The sequence below is a fragment of the Corvus kubaryi genome, unplaced genomic scaffold, assembly GCF_017639235.1.
Source record: "Corvus kubaryi isolate FWS band 111438036 unplaced genomic scaffold, C.kubaryi_AGA036_p1.0 37396, whole genome shotgun sequence".
Classification (NCBI taxonomy): Eukaryota; Metazoa; Chordata; class Aves; order Passeriformes; family Corvidae; genus Corvus; species Corvus kubaryi.
In genome coordinates this window covers 28,973,897-28,996,081 of record NW_024581135.1, presented here as the reverse complement: position 1 = coordinate 28,996,081, position 22,185 = coordinate 28,973,897, and the positions used below count along the sequence as shown (strand labels likewise).

The following is a 22,185-nucleotide window of genomic DNA, read 5'->3' as shown; positions in this document are numbered from 1 at the left end:
CTTCTGCCACTTTATGTTTTCATATCAACCAGTCAATCAGACTGTATAAAACAGCATGTGTCTATTCATTAGGAGGAGAAAAAGTTGATTGGTACCAGAAGATGACTGCAGAGTGATTTAATTGTAGCCCTTTGGCACATCTGTGTTAGATATATTAGGGACTTAGACACTCCACATTGACAGCAACAATGGGAGTTATATTGGAATAATACGGTTTTTAAAGCTGTACTTACACACACACACAAGAAACAAAATCCAAACCAACCTTTTTGATCTCTGTGATTAAGTATTCCAGGTAATTTCACATCATCAGTTAGTCTTTCTTCTAAATCAGACTGAAAGCTGTTGACTCCCCTCTGCAGCACAAGCTAGCTGATCTATAAATAAGGAATACGTTCTTACAAAGAGAGTGTTCCTATTGATTGGTGAGATGTATTGTCACCATTTCATTACACTTGATCATTACACGCTCCTCTCCTGCCAGAATTTTTTATTCATTGCGAAGTTAGAGACTTGCAAAGTTTGCAAAGACATCCCTGCCTGGTCCGTGGCTGGAGGGATGTTGTCTCCTGCCAGAAGGAAGGTGCACCTGAGGGAAATTACTGGCAGTGAGCCTTCATTTTACTGTTAAAGTCTGTCATCTGAGAGACACCCTGAATTTTCTCTAACTGGGTTTCTCAGAGTATTTTCACCATTCCTGTCTTCTGGAAAGTGTGAAAGGATAGCCATAAGAGGAGAGTTTTCTGGAAAGATAAATTATGGACTGCAGATTCTTAAGGATCTGAACAGTCACGTATTCAAACAGAGAAAAGAAAGGCAAATACTGCTGAGCAAGAATGATTCATGATCTTCTTAATGGCATTTTAGCTATTCAAATCCCAGAGACAGCCCACCTGGAAAGCAGCTGCAGAGTGGCTGATCTGCAAAGGGCAGAAGCTCAGGGCTCTGCTCTGGTGGTGCCTCAGCATAGAGCAGTGCAGCTCTGGTACCCTGCAGCTCAGCCTTCAGCCAGCATTGCTTCTTGCCAGGCAGCTTCAGCATGGTCCCTAAATTTGGCTGTTTCCATACTGCTCCTTTCACCAGCCTCTGCACCTTACTGAAGGCCTCTGAATCCCTAGGGTCTCTGCTGAAACCCAGCACTCCTGAAAGATGGGGGCATCTCAGTTGTCATTTTAAGAAGAAACCCCATGCTCCTCTAATGCCAAAAGTCAAACAAAGATAATATAGTACTTACTGTATTTTAAAAACATAAATTTATAATCCAATTTCAGGATTATTGAAACTTCCTGATGAGTGTCCACATTTTCCTTTATTAGCAAATAAGTGCAAAGCAGGACTAAATTAGGATGCTGGAAACACTCAGCAAAGGACAGGAGATTTGTCCAGCTACTCTCTTCCTAAGAACCAGGGGCAGCCCTAGTCCCAGAGCAGAGGGCAGCTCCTTCCACACACCTGCCCAGGTGCTGCATCAAGAACCCTGCCCCATCCTTGCTGTGGGTCAGGTGCTCACATACTGCAGCATTGCTGATGTTTTCCTCTATGAGCAGAGGGCTCGGGGAGCATAAATCCTGCGGGAGTATGAAGTGCTACAACCCTAAGAGCAAGAGCACAGGTACAGCGTGACCAAGACTGCCCTGGGAAGCCAAGTGGCTGCTTGCCACCACCAGAACAGGCCATGGTGTCTGGCTGTCTGTGAGCATTGAGCCATCTGTGTTAAGGAGCCAGCAAGCTTTCAAATCCTGTCCTAACAGTCCCAAAAGTATCATTATGGGAAGAGCATGGCTGAGTCTCTTTTATTGTTTCCGTTTCAAATGTATTCCGCACTAAAACATTTTTGTGGGGCTGGAAATTCTTTTCAGAACCTGCTAATTATTTTTACAATCCGCAGTCTGCTCTTACGTTCCTAATTGTGACTATTAATCCTCTCTCATCTCCATGTCCTAGATGTGTGCAAGGCAATAAGGCATATCATGCTCAGCAGCACCCTGCCTCTTGACTCATTTGTCAAAAGGATTATTGTACACTCGGTGCTGAATGTGAGGAATTAGCTGCATAAACCTGGCCATTAAAAAGAATGTCTGTGTATTACCTGTGCTGGGCATTGGTATGTAGACAGTAATTCCCTCCTCAAATATGCAAAGGTATCTTGCTAGTTTCGGGTAGATTCATACATGCTGCAAACAATTTGGAAGTGATTTGAATGCAATTTCTCCTTTGTGTCAAGTCAAATGGTGTTATAATCATAATTAACAAGGACTGGACTTGACTTCAGTCTCTTGACTTGTATTTGATTTCCCAAGGAAATTTTAAGATCCATTTTAAAACATGATAAGTACAAAACATGCTCTGTTGTTTCCAAAATGTGATCAGGTAGCTACCTGCAAACTTTAACACCAAAGGTCTGACAGATATTTATAATTACCACTTGTCGACATAGCCAAGACAAGGCAGCAGCCCTGCTGCTGTGTTCAAAGGCAGGGAAGAGAAGTCAGGCCAGAGTAGTATCTGTTTCCCTTCAGCTGTGTAGGAATGATATGCTTTCCAGCTCTGTCTTCTAGAAGAGAAATTCCTCTTTTCTATCTAATGAATATTGTCTATCCAGGCATCTCTGGACAGCTTTCAGTGAGGGTTGTTTGATGGTGAAATCCATTAGTCTCTGCCTTATCCGAATGGCAGCTGGCACTGCCCCTACCCTTGCTGCCAGAGGCAGCAGCCAAATATTTTCTGCTAGCAAAGTATGAAAAAGTCTGCTTGAGCATTCATCTGTACTAAAATTTGGCCCATTATTTTCATGGACAGCCTTCAAGCTGCACAAAGGTCTGTTTGTTTCTTGGCTTATGGTTATTCATCAAACGCATTCTACAAGGCAACCACTGGGAGAAAAATGACAGAGAGACACTTTACTGGTTATGTCCTGTTAGTCCCAGCTGTATCATGGCCAGGCACAGCCAGGGCCTGTGTGCCTCATTGTTGGTGTACGGTTGGGGTTCAGAGCTTCATCTTCTCAAGTAGCACCACAACCTTGCTCCAGGCTCTTGCACAAATCCAACATCACCTCCCAGTGCTGGCATTTAGCCCCTGAGGCTCACTGAGATGTGCAGGTCAGACTTCTCACTCATCTCTTCATCACCAGTGGCCTGGTTTTCCCTGGATTTTCCCTTGGACAGTGTGACCTTTCATTTCTCCTGCCAAGTTACAGCCTCCTCTGGCAGACAGTGAGGATTCACCCACCCCTGTGCCCTGTGCATGTAGCCTGCTGCTAATCCCATGCTCAGGGCAAGCCCAGTTCTTGTTTCAGGTTGGGATGCTTCAGGGGTCAGTCTGTTCAACTCATTGTTTCCCAGTGGTCCTTTCTGCCTGTGCGGGTTCAGGGAACAATCCCACCAGGTAAGGACTCCTGCAAGAGGATGTACAGAGCCCCATGCACCAGTTCTCTTGAAATGCCACAATGTTTGTACCACTTGAAGTGGTTTGTATTGCTGTGGTACTCTCATGGTTCAACTCAGTTGCACCAGGGCAAAATCTCTTCCCAGACTTTGTAGGTGTTTTAATTGTGAAAGGACAAAACCCTTCCCTTCTCCTTTATCTGGGACAAGCTTTCACAGATGATTATGCTTATCATGCTAAAGCCTGAAGATCCATCAGTCTGAAGATTAGTATATGTCTCCAGGTAATTGGGGTGACATGTTCTAAAGGGAAATGCTTAATTAGAGGAAGATTTCTGCAGGAGACCAGAAAACAACCACTTCCTGCAGTAAATCAGCTCTTGCAAGAGGAGCTTGTGTTTTCCCCATCACTTGCTGACACACAGGAGGCCACCCGGACAGAGGCTGTCATTGTTCTGGCTGACAAAGATGACTCAACTGGAACCTGGAATCCAGGCTGGCTTTGCAGAACTGCTTCTCTGCTCTACATCTGCTTTCCTGTCTCACCCAAGCCATTTAGCTGCTTGCTTTCTATTTCAAAAGGTGGCGTTTATTCTAATTCTTTGTTCGAATTCACTCCATTAAGCCTCCACTTTCAATCATCAGCTGCTGAAGCACTTGGCTGCGCTGCTAAGCAAGCCTCTGCATCTGGCTCATGCTGGAACAGGCTATGCCCTTATTTATCACTTTGCTGACACTGGACTGATAAAACTTATCTTCTCTGGAGGCTGGTGCAGGGGAGGGGCCTGTAAAACAAAATGAAATTTTTAGTGTGTAAAGATAGTGCTGTTCCAAGAAAAAAGAATTGAGGTGGCTTTTGCCTGGTGTGGTGTGTGGCCTCAGCCTGGGGCCAGCACACAAGGGCTTCTGGGGAAAAACTGCTGAAGTGTGTCAGGAACAGTGCGTTATGCTCTCTCCTATTCATTTATTTTTCATTCCGAAGTTTTCAGCAAGTGTGCCAAGAAAGCTAGAGCAGAAGAGCACTTATCTGTGTGGGAAATGGGAAATGCATTTCTGGAGTAAGGGGAAAGAGAAGTGCCTTCTGCAAGAAATTGTAACAAGTTAAATATGAAACAGACAAAATCCAGTAAAAGTTAGACCAAAAAAAAATCGTTTAATGCTTGCCCCACCCACCAAAAGAAAAAAAAAAAGGGAAAAACTGCTTAACACAGGTGAGCCAGATACGGACTCATTTGTGAATTGACTCCCTAAGGTGATGCTTCCTTGGAAAACAGGCAAAGCCCAAACAAGAAAATGCATGCACCTATGGGCAAGTCACTGCTGCTGGTTTGCAGGGAGGAGGAAAACCAGGAGCAAACGATGAGTATGTGAATGACGAGGACTGGCAGGCTATAAAGGAGAGGCCCACAGCCCAGTGAGAGCTGATAGAGAAGAAGATAGAGATTTCGTGCTGGAAATGTAGGCTGGAATGGCTCTCCCTTCTCCCTGACTGAAGGTCTCTTCCTTTTCCTGTGAGTTTTGTATTTATAGCTTAGTAGTAGCCTAAAGCTTAAGTGTTTAGAAGATTAACTTTTCTCTGACTGTTTTTTCCTGGGTTTGGATGTTCTTCTCATGTTCATGAACCAACTAAGTTACTGTGTTAGTCTTTTTTCCTTTAGAAAATAATTAAAACTCCACAAAACTCTTTTAAGTGTTGTTTATCAAGGGCAGTAGTGCTTTCTGTCTTCATTTAAGACTTTCTGGGCTCAAAGCTTTAGGCATCCTCTGTATCCAAAGAGCAGAAGAATCTCTAAAGTGGGAAGGTACAAGAGTTTTAATTTTCTTGAAATATTTAAATTAGATTGGTGTCCTACAAAATTATTATGTAGATTGTCTCAATTATTGTCTTAGAGAAGTTGTAAAATTTAAGGGTAATCTCAGCTTTTCCTCCATTGAAGGAAAAAGTTCTCTGTGTGGACAGAATTCAGAAATCCTTCTGAAAGCAAGACTTCAGCAAGAGTCCTGAGATAGTATTTGAGTGCAGAGAGAGACTTCTCTGTCTTCCCTAAGTTTTAATAGCTGAATTCAGTGAAATCTGAAAGTTGAAGCTTTACAGGCACATATTTAGGCTACATAAAATGAAACATCTTAGTCTGATCTAGTCAAGGGTTTCACAGCTTTTTGTTTAACATACAGCTGCATGGGCTATTAGAAGTGGAAACATATGGAGTCATAATTGAAGAAAAATCCTTTTTTCAGTGATAGGTTTGAAGATTTTTGGTCTCTGCTTAATATGTAAAGGCCCAAGTGGTGCATCTGTTCAGAAAGGGAAACAAAAAACTGCAGACAGAGGCCATGTTATAACTGATTTTCTCATTATTTTTTTTTTAAGTGTCATACACAAATCAAAACAGGAGCAGCATTACATTGTTTTTTTTCCTGTTCACATTTTTACTGTTTGTGCTGCGGCAGGTGGGTACTCAGGAAGCAGCCATATTAAAATTTTATATGGCTTCTAGGAGAGCTAGGAATTTGTTCCCTCTCTCGTCAGAGAGGAAGAAATGTTGTAGCTTTGCAACTGGTTAAATTGATCAGATGAAATATTAAGCATGAATAACGTGAGATTTTCAAACCTTTCCTGATTGGCCGTTGGTTATCTCAGGTTCTTCACTGTAGGCTAAGTATTAAAGAAGAATAAGAAATATTTCATTGATCATTGATACTAGCAATTTCTGAAACAACGTTGAGATTTCCCCATCCTAGTCTTGGCTAGACATGGACTGGTAGACAGATCACACCTCCCGACTTATGTGATAGAATAAAGTTGCAGGGGAAAGTTTTGGAGTAATTGTGCAAATCAGAAGAAAACCCAACGTTACTTCCTGAAACTGCACTAGTTTTCCCTCTTTTTAGGGGTGGGAAAAAGGTTTTAATAATACCAGTGTGTTCAAGAAACTGCTATTTATATGTTTTTCAAATATAACAGAGTAATGTCTCTTTTGGGAGAGGGGATTATGCTTGTCAAAGTCAACTTTTTTCTCCTTGCTTTATTTTTAAGTTTTATGTAGATTATGTCTGAACTGTGTTTTGAAATATTCTATACCAAAATCTCTTTTCCAAACTTTTTTCCCTTTTTCTGGCCTCTGCTGTAGAAGTATAAAAATAAATCAAAAGCCAGAATTTGTGGTACTTAGACTGTAATAAGCTTCATTCTTTTCCTCTGTCTCTGTCTTACACTTGCTGCGAAAGTGTTGCTGAGTGATCTAAGTTGTAGGACACTTTCTGTAAGATAAGAGCAAGAGAAGAATTGAAATTGTGAGATAAGAGCTAGATGTTTTGCTAAGTACATTTTCCCTGTGGAATGGAATAAGTTAGCAAATGAGGACCTTTGGGATGGCCATGCAGAGTTCAGAAAAGCAACCTCACTTCCCATTGCACCATGCCTGCAATGTGGATGGGATTTGTGTTGAGTCTCAAATTATTCTACTGAGTATATTTTTTTCCTTTCTCAAAAGCAACATGACATTTTTAAAATATCTTTTTGTGTCTCTTAAAAGCAATCGTGGATATCTTGTGAAATTTGTGTTTAAATGCAGTAAGTTTCTGAGTGCATATGGGTAGGTTAGGATGAAGCAAATGGGAAGCAATTTAATTTGTCATTTCAGTTCATGCTGTGGAAAAGCTAGATGTTTATTCCAGGTGATGTGAAAGTGAGGAGTAACAGTGAAGCCAACAGAACAAAAAATATTTTCCACTCTTTGAAGCCTGTTGCCACACCAAGTTCGAATATCCATCTTGTAATGATGCTTCATACTTTGAAATATGACAAAGTCTATAGCCATTGGTTGTGATTTCTGACAGTGAAAAGCTAAAAGATTGACATTGGGGGGGGGGGGAGGGAGGGGGTCTTTGTAAGCCAAAAAATTTCAAGCCAAAAATCACTTGTATCCTTGGAAAAGCTAGCAATGGTTTCAGCAGCAGCACTGGAAAAGTGGATTTGACAACTCTTATAATTAGTAAAAAACTAAAAAGATGACAAGAGAAGTCCCTATGCTTTTTGGAACAGTTATGGGAGGATGCTATGTAGTTTTGCCATATGGTTTCTTCTGCCTTTCCAAAAAGAGAAAAAAAAAAAATAGACTGATTCCCAGAACAAGGTACCATTGCAAAGATTTTAAGTGACTTGTCTAAAAATGTACAACATGCAACTTACAGCTTGATAAATCAACAGTCTCACAGGCACATCTAAACTCCATTATACTGAAATGGAGTTGGGAATGAAAGTGAATCATAGTAGCACCTTTGAGTCAGAAAAATATAAATGACTGTTGCAGGATTAACTTTTTTTATAAAGTAAATTAAGTTAACAATAGTTTATTCTCTTCTCTTAATGCTGTTAAGACTCTTAGAAGCTTTTTCTTCTGAAGAAACCCAATGTTTAGTTTTATTAAAGGGGACTTCAAATTCTGTATTCTATCAGTAGGGATATTAGTTTTTGTAATGTTTTGCCAATTGTTTCATTATGTATTTATACAAGTCACATATTTTAATTTCTGAACATCCTTTATCTGTTGCTGCATGGGAGAATTTATCTGAAGCTGGGAGGATACAAAGATTTAGCTTTTTGTAATGAAGAAAAATACGTGTAATTCCTTTCAAAGAAAATAAAGCAGTACTAGGAGGTAATTTTTTTCAGGGAATCAGTATGTGGAAGTAATGGTTTTTGTGTTCCCTCTTTGTCCTGCAAATAGAGCACTTATGTGACTTGGTGCAAAGCGAGTCCTGTAGTGCTGTGATTATGTGCAGCTAAAGGGGTTTTTGCCTGACACGATGTTGCTGTTCTTAATCCAGTGAGGTCTGAGAGACACAAAAATCCCTGACTCCCTTCAGTCTGAGTCAAATTGGTGAAATCATCTTGATTAGATGATCTAATGGGTGTCAGCACAAGTGGCAGGGACTGTCACTATTGCAGGTCTGGAGAAGGTGGGTGCTGCTGTAGGGAAGCAGGGGCTCAGGCACACAATCATCCATCAACCCACACTCAAGCAGGGCAGCCATAAGTACACAAACATTCTGTATATTTTTTCTCTGGCTTTTTGTTCCTTTCTGCACTGAACTTGCCCTGCTGCTTTGCTGCTTTCCAAGCAAAAAGTGCTGCAGCTGATATTTCAGTGCTACCGTACCTGAGGTACCAGATAGGATGCCTTTCTCTGCTATGTGATGCTTGTTTATGACTATTCAAACTTGAATTCCTCCAAGCATTCAGCAGCAGCTGGGCAAGGGCTGCTCTGAATGCCAGAAAGCTCCTGTGTCTAGATTAGAAAGTAATGCACTGGCTGTCTATGATATATTGACCTGCATTAAAGAAATCAGCAATCTCACAGATGCAGCTTTCATCTCCAGTGTCCAGTCGGTGTGGCAGCAGATCAGGTGCCCAGTAGATGATGTTATGTCATTAATTCAAAATGCTTGATGGTGCAGAGATAAGTAGCTGTGCTCTCATTTGCTTGTGGTGCAAAATTGAAGCAGTGCATCGGTTTTGTAATGTAGAAGAACATTTGGTAGATGTGGGTTCAGAGCCACCCGCAGGTGTGCTTCGAACAGTCCTGCTCTGGCATTTCCACCTTGTATTGTGTTCACAGCACCACTTCCACTCTGGGAATTTACATCCCATTTCAAACCTGCCTTAGCACAGATTTGTGTCTGACATTCCAGGAAGTGACAGAGTGGGGCAGGAAGTGTAAGGGGCTTCCCAGATCCCATCAGCTCTTTCCAAGCAATGATTTTTCCCCAGAAATAGAGTCAGTATTGGAAATTCCTCAGTGCAGTTCAGGCTCTAATAACATCCCTTGCTAGGCTGTGCTTGCCTTCACTAAAGTTTTGTCTTCTGTGCTGGAGAACTTCAAGGCAATTATCTTATATAGAAACAACAAAGATCGTATTTCATAGAGCAGAGGCAGAAAACTCCTACAAAAAAATCAGGCATTTAAAATCACATTAAGAAAGACTCCACCAGTCTTTGCTTAGCATCGCTTCTGTCAATGTGTCTATCACTGAACCACGCACAAAATGGGCATCCTTCATCTTTTATGTCTTTCAGTGATGTCATTAGCATTTTAATCATTTGCCATGTTCTCTGTTCAGTCTTAATTTGGTCATTAATGTGCTGTTGGAAGTAAAGCTTTGGAATAAACCCTTTTCCATCTTTTAATTTTTTACTGTGTTTGTATTCAGCAGAGAGTTGGGAACAGAAGGCAGCCCTGTGTTTCTCTTGCTGCCCCTCAGGTATCCACTGTTGCCCTTGACACAAGAAACTTGCTCGTGCTCTGACTTAAAAATGGGATGTCAGCATGTTCAGAGGGACGCACAAGGACATGGGCATTTGTTCCCCTGGCACCGGGAATGACCACTTTCCTTGCTGCGGAGTTTTAGCAGGCACACATCTGAGCAGGGAGGGCAGAGAGCAGAGACCCTGCTGCACACCAGCTGCTAGGATGCTTTGGGATGCAGCACAGAACCCAGTGCTGCTTTCTGCTCTGCCTTTTAAATCCAAACTTCCCATAGGTACAGGGATCATCTAACTTGGAAAAAGAATGGACTGTTCCCATAAAAGCAATGATGCATGTGGCTACCCCTGGTAACTCCTCAGGGTGGCTGTAGGATCAAGATTTCTGCTTGGCCAGCTGGGATCATCTCTGCTAGTTTAAGCTGTTATACAGAACACATACCTGCCACCTGGAAAGGGCCAGGGAATCACCAGCCTTATTAACAGTTGTTGCAGAGAGAAAACCACAGAGGCTCGGTCTCCACAAACAGTGTGGGAGCTTTTTGCAGTTACTGCAACAAACATCATCAACTGCTGCCTCGCTTGCACAGCAGATGGGTTACCCTTTGATAAAATAATCTGGTTTCCAGCTGAGTGTGAAATCCCAGCAACTAGGAAGGGCACAAGTGCCCCAAAGTGAAGTAGAGATTGAAGGACTGGTGAGGATGAGTCTTCTGGTCTGAAGAGAGGTACCCAAAAATTCCTACTAAAATGAAACAATTGATGAAAGCAAGATGGCAGGTGAAAGCCCTAAAACTAATTTGCAAGCAGATGAAAATGGGTGACTGATGTCTGAGGTTGGCACTCAGGAGAACTGGAAGAAGAATGTCAAGGAAATTATTTCAAGTTGTATAATGTAGGTCCTAGAAGAGATACAGGTGATTGTTGGAGGGGGTGCAAAGATAACATACAGAAATTACAGTGATTGCTTTTATGTGTCAGCCAATTCATGCCTCTCTTTTTTTTAATTAAAGTAGATGAAAAGCTAATCTATGGAAAATTATCTGCATTGAGAAAGTGAGCAAGGGAAACAATATCTTCATGAATCTGAGAGAAATGGGGAAGCCCATTAGCTTGTCTCTATGACATTGTTAAGCCTTTTTCTATTACATTTCTTTGTGTAATAGCTGTTCTTTTTGAACACAATGGCATTTTTCATCTAATCTGATGATGATTCAAAGCATTTATGCATCCTACTTATAATATGAACCACTGCTCTTTCACCACAGGGTTCACATTTAAGATCAGACTGCTGTGATTTTCTCTGCTGCTCTGGTCAAAGGTCATTTACTTTAGAAAATGGAGAGGGCAGTTGCCAAAAGGTAATCTCCTTTCATTTTACCTGGCAGTTGCCTGTCAAGTTCAAATGATGGCATTAAAAAACCACTATTACAGCTTGTCTGTAGTCTAGCTTAAAAAGAAAAAGGTATGTGGCTGAGACACAATGCAACAGTTTCTCAGTAAATTTGAATCTCAGCTTTTCCAGGATGTTTGCTTTGCTAATATGGTCTTGAAGAGCAGGTCTGATTGAATGCTTACTTCAAATGCAGTGTCCAGTTTGTAACTCCATGTCATGATTATGCAACTTATGATGTGTTGGTTCACATTATGGCATAATAGTGCTCATAGCAATTATACTTTCTTTTTGCTTTTTCTCCCTCACACCCACAAATTCTTGATATCATTTCAGAACAAAACTATTTTTTCCAAGTTCATCTCACTCTGAGTAGTGGAGCTGTGATTAAAAAAACTCAAAACATCAGCCCATCAAGTCAAGCATCATATAAATTCACCAGAGCTTAGATCCACTAGTTCAGAGAAGAACAACGTTTCAAGCCATCTTAAAAATTTTCATACATTACATTCAAATACATGTGAACTTTCTATTTCTCTTTAGGCAAAATGGAGAAGTCAAGCTCATCATCGGTGGCTACAAGCTGTAGATGAAAGTGCTGCAAGTGAAAATTTGTTTAAAGGTCAGATCACTTTCTGAAAGGCAAAATACCTAAGTAGTCTCATGTTCAATGCCTCAACCTGTTTTCTTCTGCGCAACAGCATCCAGACCACAGGCAGTGCTGTTACATTTCAGAGTCTCTGTATGTCATGTATTTGTTTTACAAGAACACCACTGCTGAGGAAGGAAAATGTGACCTCTCTTCCAAAAAAACTGTCCTTAAAGAAGTCTGCAAATAGAGAGTGACATCAGTATCGCACACATGGCAGAAAAGGATCGAACGCTCCCACTTTGCCATCAAGCATTTCCAAATGTCCTCTCTGCTATCTTTGTTCAGCGTATTTTAAGAAAAGCCTGGGAGCATTAAACTGAGCTTAGTGAAAAAGGGCCAACATATGGCCCTCTCTGTGTGGTGCCTGCTCAGAGAGCCACATAAAAGCGGTGCAGAGGAGAGGCAGCGTTCGCTGATTTCCCTGCATGGATGTGGGGAGCACAGCAGGTGACGTAATTAGAAGGGACAAAAGGCATCCAGGGGCCTCTCTGCCTTGGGGCAATAAATACTGGAGATGCCGAACCTCCCTTTGGGAAGCTGAATAGCAAGTTCAAAAGTGGGTAGAAATTTCTATCTACTGACTAGCATTTGAGCTTAAGCAGATGGTAACTGGAAGCTTGGCTCTGTGTTGTTTCATACTAAGTTTAGCTGCAAAAGCACATGATACTCTATCCCAAGGCCTTGCATTTCTCTAGATTGCAGGACTAAGCAGGACAGTTGGCTTTTGGCTTGCAAACAGAAAATTACTGCTTAGCAGTTAAAAGCCAGCATTAGACCAGCAGTAAAAATCCATAGCTTATTATTCTGACAGATTTTCTTGTTGCTTTCTAAAGAATCTTTCCAGTTGCTTTTTACTCTATGAAGATTTAAAAACCATTACAGTAATATACCAATGTCAGTAATAAATGCACATATACATGAAAAATTGTTTAAAGGTGGTCTTTAATGAATATGAAGAACTACTAAACTGCTTTTGCCTGTATGAACCTTGGGGGATGTGGTACCTTATATTCAGTGTCTCTGCTTATGAAGTGAAAAATTTTGCCTAATTATGGACATTTCTAGGAAAACTGGTTTACCCCCAAGAAGTGGGACATGAAAGACCCTTTCACTTTACCAAATGTGTGCTTATTTTTCCAGGTGGTTGTGGAGATTCTAACAAACACAACTCTTACCCTATTTTGCATGGTAACAAACATCTATAAATACTCTCTTCTCCTGCTTCTTCCTGGAGAAGCTGAGTTTAGGCTTTTTCTGCATCTGAAAAAGAAGCTAAATGTATCCACTGGCCTTCTGTCACCCTTGTTCTCTCATGTGTTTCAACTTTCAGAGAGTGCAGGGTGACTGCAGATGAATTGTTTTCCATGAGAGCATTTTCTAAAGCCTTTGTGATCACCTGATTTAAAGAAAACAGGTATAGTTCAGAAACGTGGCTTCTAGCCCCACATTTTCACTTAGGGAATAAACAAAGGAGAAACCTTTGAGATGCATTATGGTTTGGTTTCTTTTTTTTCCCCTCTGCTGGGAAGTCTCTAGTATGGCTTTGCTGATGCTCCTCCCATGTGACTGGAAATGATTGTTTTATGAACAAATACAGAATAAAACGACCTTGATATACCTGGGTAGAAATAAAAGAAGCTATCTGAATGTAAAATATTTATATTCATCAGGAAACTATCTGGCACTGTGTATATAAGTTATTTACCAAAAGTGGGTAGTTAGAAACAGGCTCTGGAGGTTTGGGGAAGAACAAAGAAAATTCCTGACAAGTTCTTGAAGTAAAATTTTGATAACCACTATTTTAATTTAAGTTTAAAAGTAGAAACACGAAGACCCCTCTGAAACAGGATTTCAACTTTGATTTTTAGCCCTGATAAAAATCAAAGAAATTTTTGAATAAAGAGATTCAAGCTCCAGCTGATTTTATTAATCATTTAGCTCAATCTTTCAAAACAAAGATCATCACTTTGATACAAACAGAATTTGACAAAGTCACCAAAAAGTGATTAGCAGACTTTAATTTAATCGAGTTGCTCTTAATTGACAATTCACTGCAAGTGTTGCACATTTATTTTGGCAATCCACACAGCATTCCTCTTCATTGTCTTTGGCCATCATGCAAATTAAATGATTTAATACTCTAAAGAATCTGTGGGGCACTTTTTTGTTTGGTTTTATTTGAGTTGAGCAGTGAACTGGAGCTGAGTACTGGAAGGGTTGGGAAACCCTGATGTCCCAAGACTTGAGCAGATATATTTTAGAAGAGCATTTTCCAGTAAGTGTTGCATGTGCTCCAGGGGTGGGTCTTTCTGTGGTGTCACCTTCAGAGGAAACAGGCAGTTCCTGGAGCTTTCCATGGCTTTCCCTTCTCCCTTTCCATACTGTATGCTCTATACTCTATTTAAAGTAGCATTTCCTGTGGGGGAAAATTTGAAAGCAGTCACCATCAGTCAGTGAAATATTTTCTTTTTATCAATATCCATTTTTGAACTAAAATTTATATCTGAAGAAAAAGTAATTTATCCTGGTTTTTGCATTCTGTATTTCTTCAGGGTCTGAAATGAAAGTCAATGTATTATTTTTATTGCAGTTGAGACAAAATAACAGAAATCAAGGCCAGAAAAACAACCTGCGAAGTTGCATGTATACCTCTAGTAGATGCTCTCCAGCAATTGGAGTCTTGAGAATCTTCCTTTTAATTAAATGTTTGTTTGGCTGGAGGAGAGATGCTTCCAGTCTGGTGGTCTGGGGGCAATAGGAGCTTTGTGCCAGCCTGGTTAACTCATCCACTGGGATTCCCTAAAATGGTCCCAAAAATGTTCAGTGTGCGTGGCATGTGGGGCTGTGTGTGAGACCAAGCAGAGGGGAGTATGCTGGAGGTGAGAGCCTCCATCCCTCTCTGTGTCTGGAAGGAGCAATCAAGGACTTTGAGAGTCCTGGAGGGCTTTCCCCCTCCGGGATGGGCCAGGCACAATTGTGGTGCTGCTGACACCCACAGAGGTGATCTGGCTGTCACACCAGGGCACTGCAGTGCTGGGCAGGGCTAGCTTTGTAGGCAGGAGCACTTCATGTCTGCTTTTGGATCAAGACAGCTCTTTTGAAGGAAATTATGGGATCACTCCCTCTTGCCGCAGTCAGGGATGCACAGGTCAGCTTTTTGGGGGAGCTGACCTGGGAGGCCTCCTCCAGGAGGGGTCCTGAAGCCCTCGCATCTCTGAAGAGCATTCATCCACATCCAAGGTCCAGGTAAGCCCCAGCAGAAATGCACAACCTAAACATAAATCCCAGGCCCATGAGCTATTTGCCTCTGTAAACCCTTTGCTTCTGCACTACAGCATTTGTAAGGGTAGATACACCTGTATCTCTTCAGGACAGAAAAAATGGTCATTGCCAGCATATTGTTTGTTGCCTGGCAATTATCTGCATAGTTCTGTGATGAAAGACTACATTTCCAGCATTGATTCCTTTTATGACCTTGCCAGAAAGCATTTATCCCACTTTAAATTCTGGCTATCAGCTGTACATTGTAATAGTCTTGTAGAACATTGTATTATTTTTTGTAAGCCATTGGTAAACAGACCTGAGTTCATTACTCTGTGTATCTAAGCAGGTATTTTAGCCTGTTTAAATGGCTATTGAAATTGCCTTTTTACATCAGAATATTTACATAGGTGTTGCTGGCAGTTGTTGCGATTCAAATACGTTTTTTCCTAAAAGCGCAATCAGCAAACAAAATTAGAAAAACTTGACACCATAATAAATCAGAGCAACAACAAAATTGTAAAAATCATTTGTAATGACATATTTTGTTGCTGTTCTTGTTTGCTAGATTAGATTTCTGTTAAAGGTAATTGAAGAAAAAATTGTTCTGGTTAGAGGGATAAAATACATTAAAGTTAAATGAGCTTCTTGAGTTCTGCTTAGGCTTTAAGACATCATATCAGAGAATGAAAACACACTGAAGAAGCAGGATAGTTATTTTGTGTGGTTGACCATGAAACAGTTGTGGTCCCACCTTTCTGTCACACCCCAGGCAAAGTCCCTTGGGGAATGGCTGTGGCATTTGGGCAGAGAGCATAGGATCCATTTGCTATGGATCTGAATTCCAGACCTCCCTGTTTTTCTTGCTCGGTTATCTGGTACCTGAGGAGCAGGTAGAAGCTGCAGGCTGCAGATAGGAGCATCCTGGATCTGGGGATCTGCCCTTGGCTTCTGGGGCCTGGTGTGGGATTCTGCTGGGACTCAAAGTTCAGGCTTTCATTTTATAGATTTTTCTTTAAAGGAACATGAAGCTGAACAGCCTTTCTTCTGGGCAGCATTTCCATGCCTCTTTCAAACACTAAATAAATACAAATAAGGTGGAAAAATAATTTATCAGAAAACAATTATTGAGCGACTACAAAGACCAGTAATTTTCAAATGGGAAACTCTGAGCCTACAAAATTCACTTTCTCCACTGGTTTCAAAACACAGTACTTTAAAAAATATGATTAATAGTTTCTCCTGGCTGAATTTGGAAGTGTATCAGGGTTTGACACTGCCTAAAAGCTAGGCACCCACGAAGAACTATTCACTCATTTTCCTCTGCTATAGCTGAGCAGAGGAGGGGAAAACAAACGAAGGCTTTATGAGTTGAGCTAAGGATTAGGGGAAAAACACTCAAAGGCAAAACAGGTCCAAATTTAAACAGCATAAAGAAAATTTATTATTAACAGAATTGAAAGTAAAAGGGGTAATGAGAACTAAAAGAAACCTTTAGAACATTCATTTTCTTTCCAGCCCCTCCCTCTTTCCTACTGACCATGCAAGGAGAAAAAGCATAGGTTTTGGTCAGTCTTTCACTTTCTAAAAATCTTTCTCCAGTACACCTAGGGAAAGGAGTTTCCTTCTTCTGCTGTGCCGTGGGGTCCTTCCCATGGGAGACAGTTTTCTGTGAATTTTCTAGTGTGATCTTAATTTTCACGAATAGCAGTCCCACCCAACTGCTGTGAGTCTCTCCCATGAACAGTGCAGTCTTCCCAGAACTGCACATCATGGGTTGCTTAGTTCATGGGGTATAGTTTTTAAGGACAAGCTGCTCTAGTTTGGAAGCAAGGGCTCTCTTTCTCTATTTCTGGAAGCAAGGGTCCTCTCTCTGTTTGAGTTTTTTCACTAGATTACAGCTTTTCATCATCCCCTTGCTCCAGCATGAGCACTTTTTCTCACGGACTGCAAGTGGATCTCTGTGTTCCCCCATGCACTTTATGGATTATAGGGAAACAATTTGTTGTATTATAGTCCTCACCATGGCTCGCAGAGAGATTTCGGCTTCAATGCTTGGGGCACCTCCTCCCTCTCCTTTTCACTGGCCTCGGTGCCACCATGTTGGTTCTCTTCATGTGTCCTCACTTTTCCTTTTTCTCTGACTTGGAAGAAAATTGTTGTCCATAGGTATTATTGTTTTCAAGTTCTATAAATTGAAAAGTTCTTACAGAGTTTTGCAGTGCTGAAAAGGTTGATCTCGTCCATGCTCCATGTCAGGGAATTGTTCACCATGCTTTTGTCACTGGTCACATGGCCCCGGCCGTGGGGCCACTCCCAGCCTCAGGAGGGCCCCAGCTGGGTGCCAGCCCCCCCCCCCCCCACCCCTTGGAAGAAAAAAAGAGAATGCCTGCATTTGTTTCCGTTTGTAAATATGTCATCACAGAGGTGTACCAGCTTCTCTAATTGGGCCAGTAACTTGCCCATCGTCAGAGTCTTCAGCGATTGACTCTGCTGGACATAGTAGAAACTTCCAGGAGCTTCTCCCAAAGCCACCTCTGTGGCTTCTCCCACCCCCACCAAAAACCAGGCTGTGTTAAACCAACACAAAGTGACATATATTTTGTTTTATTAATTTTTTAATTATTTCATGTTCTGCTATTAAATATACCCCACTGCCCCTGTTTTTGGGGAGTTTTTTAACTTCTTTTCACTTCTGTCTGTCCTTCCTCAGTCCCTTTTCTCCCCAGAAAAGTTCAATCATCGAGGTTGAGAGTCTGGGGCTTGTGGGAGTTTTTTAAGGAAAAATAAAAAGAACAATCAAAACCCAGTCTTGGATGGCAGTTCCCTCTGCAACTGGTATGGGGGGAGAAGCAATAAAAGCATCTTTACACATCTACAGAAAAGCACTTAGAATTTTTTCTTTCTTTTTTATTGTTTACTAAATCAAAGCAAATGCATCTGAGGCTTATAGTGATGATAGCAAAAATTACAAAGACCTTTCATATGCAAAAAGACATTTTTGTGTGACTGAAGATTCAAAATGCATTATGCCAATCTTGTATTCAAAGACCAGATTCACAGGGTTTAAGTTCTATTATATGTTTTTCTGGAGGCTTTTTGTTTCTTGGGTATTTCTCTTTTTTCCTTCATTTCATGAGGTTTGTATTATTAGTACTTTGTAACATTTTCACGGGGTCTTTCCTTTGAACCCTGCACATGAAATGGATGAAGAATCTGGGTTTTACTTTATGAATCAGCCTCTCTAATATGTCCTCTGGCTCTGGAAATATCCCTAGAATTCAGAAGGCTATCAAACAAATCTTCATCAGCACTTTAGTGCTGGCTGCATGCTGCAGCACACAGCTTTGATACTTGAAAGATCTTTGTATTTCACTCTTATGCATCTTGAAGGGATCTGTTATCTTAGTGTCAGGGGATTTGGAACAGGAGGGTGGAACACTCCCAAGAACTAAAACCACAAAATGCTTTTATGATTGAATACCATGTTTTTAATGACAATTGTCAGCCTCTCCTGGTTCAAGGTTGCTCTGTTTTGCTATTGCTGTGAGGGACATTATCTGTCTGTAGTGATCCATCAGCTGCTCAAGACTTTCAGAAAAATAACTGCTGTCAGGTTTCCTGGACTCATATCCTTTAATTAACTCATCCCAAAAAGTCTTTGACCCATCTCCTGGCTGTGCTGTGGGTATATGCCTGCCTGTTAATTATACTGGGCAGTTTCTACAGTCTGGGGTGCAATCTTGGGGCCCATGACTTCTGTGGCATCACAATTTCCAGTTTTGCTTCCCATTTTTCTGCCTTGGTGCCCCATTTTCATTTTTATTGAATTAAATGGCGTTTATTGCTTCCTTGCAACTGTGAAAAGTCCTCTCTCCTACCAACATGGCAATGACAATTGGAATTAGGTAGGAACTGAGAAGTAAGAATATATGGAATGAAGAAGGCATCAATACGCATGAAATTCTTGCAGCATAATAAGCAAAATACTTAGTTATGCCATAAATGTCCAAAAATGTCTGTTCAGACCCCTGCTCTCTCTCCTCGTGCCTTCTCCTGCAGTAGCTGGGTAAGGCTTTGGGAGGTCCATCTCTTGCAAGTCCAGGGGTTCTGCTTCCCACTGCGAAACCCAGGCAGGAATGGGGACTGTGGTACCAAAACAGACCCCAAAGAGAGTCCCTGCTGCCACCAGTCAGCTCTGCCCTCAGAGGTGGGCAGCACTCCTGAGCAGGACTGTCAGGAGAGATTCCCAGAATGTTCCTGAGGTGCTCCTGCACAAAGCATGGCACCTGCAACTTGCCTCCTCTGCAGTCAGGTTTGCCCCAGCTCAGCCCAGGCACCAACTCAGCGATGTCTCGGGTGTGTGTCCTGTTCTGTGACAGCCTCTGGGACCACCACAGCAAGCAAACCACAGGAAATTAATGATTTAGTCTCCCAGTCATTTACAGACTCTATTTGGCCTAAGGCAGCCAAGAGTTACTTAGCTCTCAGCTACTGCATATTACCTCGAGCAGAACAGGTTGGCTCGCTCAGAAATAAAAATGCAGTGGGTATAAGCAGCTGGGCGAAGAAATGATGACTGCAGCTACTAACCCGTGCATGTTAGCAAGCATGAGAGCAGCAAATAGCCAGCATGGGGTAAAAGTCATTGATTTTGAAATGAAACTGATTCAGAAGGTTAAGGCCAGATATCCTCTTGGCACTGCCAAAAACAGCAGCTACCAAAATGGAAATCAAGAAAGATGTGTCCCGGGAGCTCTTGAGTTTACAAGTTACAGCTATATTTTAAATTGAGGGCAACGGGGATCAGTCACCTGTTTAGAAGTGTTTGTGCCTTTTAACTACCAGCCGTTTCTGTGCTAAATGAGAAAGATATAATTACAAGAGTTCATGAAGCATTTTTTTTTTTCTCTGGATGGCATATTTGGATACATACAAATGAGAGGTAGCCTACGGCAGTCAAGCACCTCAGAGTCCTTTTCATAAACAATTCCCAAACTGTCCTGCAAAGCAATATCTATCTACCTTGCTGACAGATTCAGAACAAATTGTGCTATATGGGATTTAATTTTTTTAATAGACTGAAAAAAACTGCACAGCCATGCAGCTGTGCCAGCCACTTGGCTTACTGTAATCAAACATGGTGAAGGAGCTCTGAGTGCATTTCATGTCTATCACACATCAGTTCTGTAGCAAAGCTGTTGGAAAATGCATTCAGTAGAGCAAAATGGTGGTGCTGCTAATATTAATAATAATACTTAGCACTTCAATTGCATCTCATATTTTCAAAGTGCTGTACAAATGCTAATTAATTAGGCTGTGAAGCTGAATGCCAAATAGAGAAAAGTCTTGTGTCACTGCTTGTAGAAGAAGTTATGTTGATTATTGTACTTTTAGTATTGTCCTTGGGAAAGCACAAGTAATCCGAGGAACAATTCAATTGCACACAGCACAGCAGGGACTGGGGAGGGACAACTGCCACAAAAATTCAAGGATCCCAAAGCTGAGTCTACCCCTTGTGGCTTTAGTGTTTGGGATGAAGGGAGGTGTCTTTATTGCAGGATTAGGCTTTTACTTAAGTTACAGAAGTGGAGCAATATATTTCCCATTCTGCACAAAATATGAGTTTGGATTTGTTTGTTTTCTAATTTCCCCGTGAATTACCGCTTTTACAAGCTTTTCATCCTTCCTCAAATGTAAAATGCGTTTTCAATACCCCACTACCAAAAAACCCAAACAACTTTAAAACTTCTTTGAGGGACATCTATGCAGCCACCTCTTATTTTGGCCAACAAATCAAGCCCTTTTTGAAACAAGAGTGAGTGGCCAAGACCGTTGTCAGGCCAGAGGGACGGGGAGGCTCAGCTCACAGCCAGAGGCTGAAGGGCAGGATGGGAGGAGAGGAAGCTGAATCTGCCAAATTCCCTTCTCAGGAGACCTCATGTTGGCTAGAGCAGGAAGGCTGTAGCCAGAGAGCTGGGCCACAGGCTGAAAGATACAGAGGCTTCATCTCCAGCCCTTTTGCAGGGGTTGGTAATACTGTTTGCCAGCTCATATAAAATTACTTTCTGTACACAGCAATACTTGCTAAATGTAATGTGGGTGCTGGTTTTTGTGGCTAGAAAAAGCTGAAGGCAGCCCTTCTGTCCTTCAGAAGGTGTGTCCCACTCTGTCTGCTTGAAGTCTGAAAGATATCCTGGCAATGAAGTCACTTCCCTGAGAGCTGAGCTGCTGAAGGCGGTGATAGGGAGGTGCTTTTTCCTCAAAGCAATCACTCAGTTTCAGAGAAAATCAAATGGGAATTACGGTAAAGACCTTGGTGTGTGCACTGGTGGCATTAATTTTCTGTCAAGTGGCATAGAGACATGAGTCATCCCCAAGTGGAGGGTGCGCTGCCCTAGCTCATGGTCCTCTCCTCAGAGTGTCACCCACCGGTGCTGCTGCAGCTCCTCAGACAGTGCTCACCTGTGACCTGCCCGTGTCCTGCCTCAGGGACAGTCCTGTGCTGTCAGGCACTGCTAGAGACGTGGCTTTCAGGGGGAGGCAGTGTGCTGTTACTCCTCCTCAGGAGCAAAGGCATGGGAGAGTCAAACTCTCTTTCTTATTTGTTACTCATTTTATTAATCTCTTCTATACTGACCAACTTTGTCGAAAGCTGGTTTGCACATATTTTTCTCAGAAATTTTCTCCTGGAGAATGTGAGAGAATTTGTATCAGTGAGCTCTCTGTTAGCAGGGAGAAAAGAAAATCAGGTCCAGCATCTCCTGGGTGTCAGCAAGTGCTGAAGCATTCCCTGCAGCCCGAACTGCAACTCTGTGTTTCCTTTGCCAGAACTGCCTTCTGAGGCAAACAGGCTTTGAGATCATCAATAAATGGCATCAGAGGAAAAATCACCCTGACTTGAGTCAGAAAGCTGCTTCTAAAGATGCTCCACTGGCAATTTGTCTGTATGAAAGAACATCCTGAGATGGTTGCACAGGATGTGTTCTCCCAATATCCCATACTATGTTATCCTTGTGCACATCCACACCACAGGGAGACTATGTAAAGGAATCAGGCTATTTAGGAAAATTTCTTCACATTTGAAAGGGGCTTTAAAGCTGTCATAATCAATACAGTGATAGAAACAAAGGCGAAATAGTGGTCTTTCATTTTCCTTCTCTCCCAAAGTTAATGAAATATTTGTTATTGCTTTTGAAAGAAACAGGCTTTTATCCTGAAAATGTCT

At 41.7% G+C, this 22,185-nt stretch overlaps 1 long non-coding RNA gene across 2 annotated transcripts in view; it reads left to right on the top strand.

Moving 5' to 3' along the window:
* The first annotated feature begins 4,697 nt into the window (after positions 1-4,697).
* LOC121670759 overlaps positions 4,698-22,185 on the top strand; it is a 67,320-nt gene continuing 49,832 nt past the window's right edge. Inside the window, exons 1-2 of one of the 2 annotated variants that reach the window (XR_006018247.1) lie at positions 4,698-4,897; positions 11,588-11,666. This is a non-coding gene — a long non-coding RNA (uncharacterized LOC121670759). The remainder of the gene's footprint in view (positions 4,898-11,587; positions 11,667-22,185) is intronic. The other variant, XR_006018248.1, reaches the window with a different exon arrangement.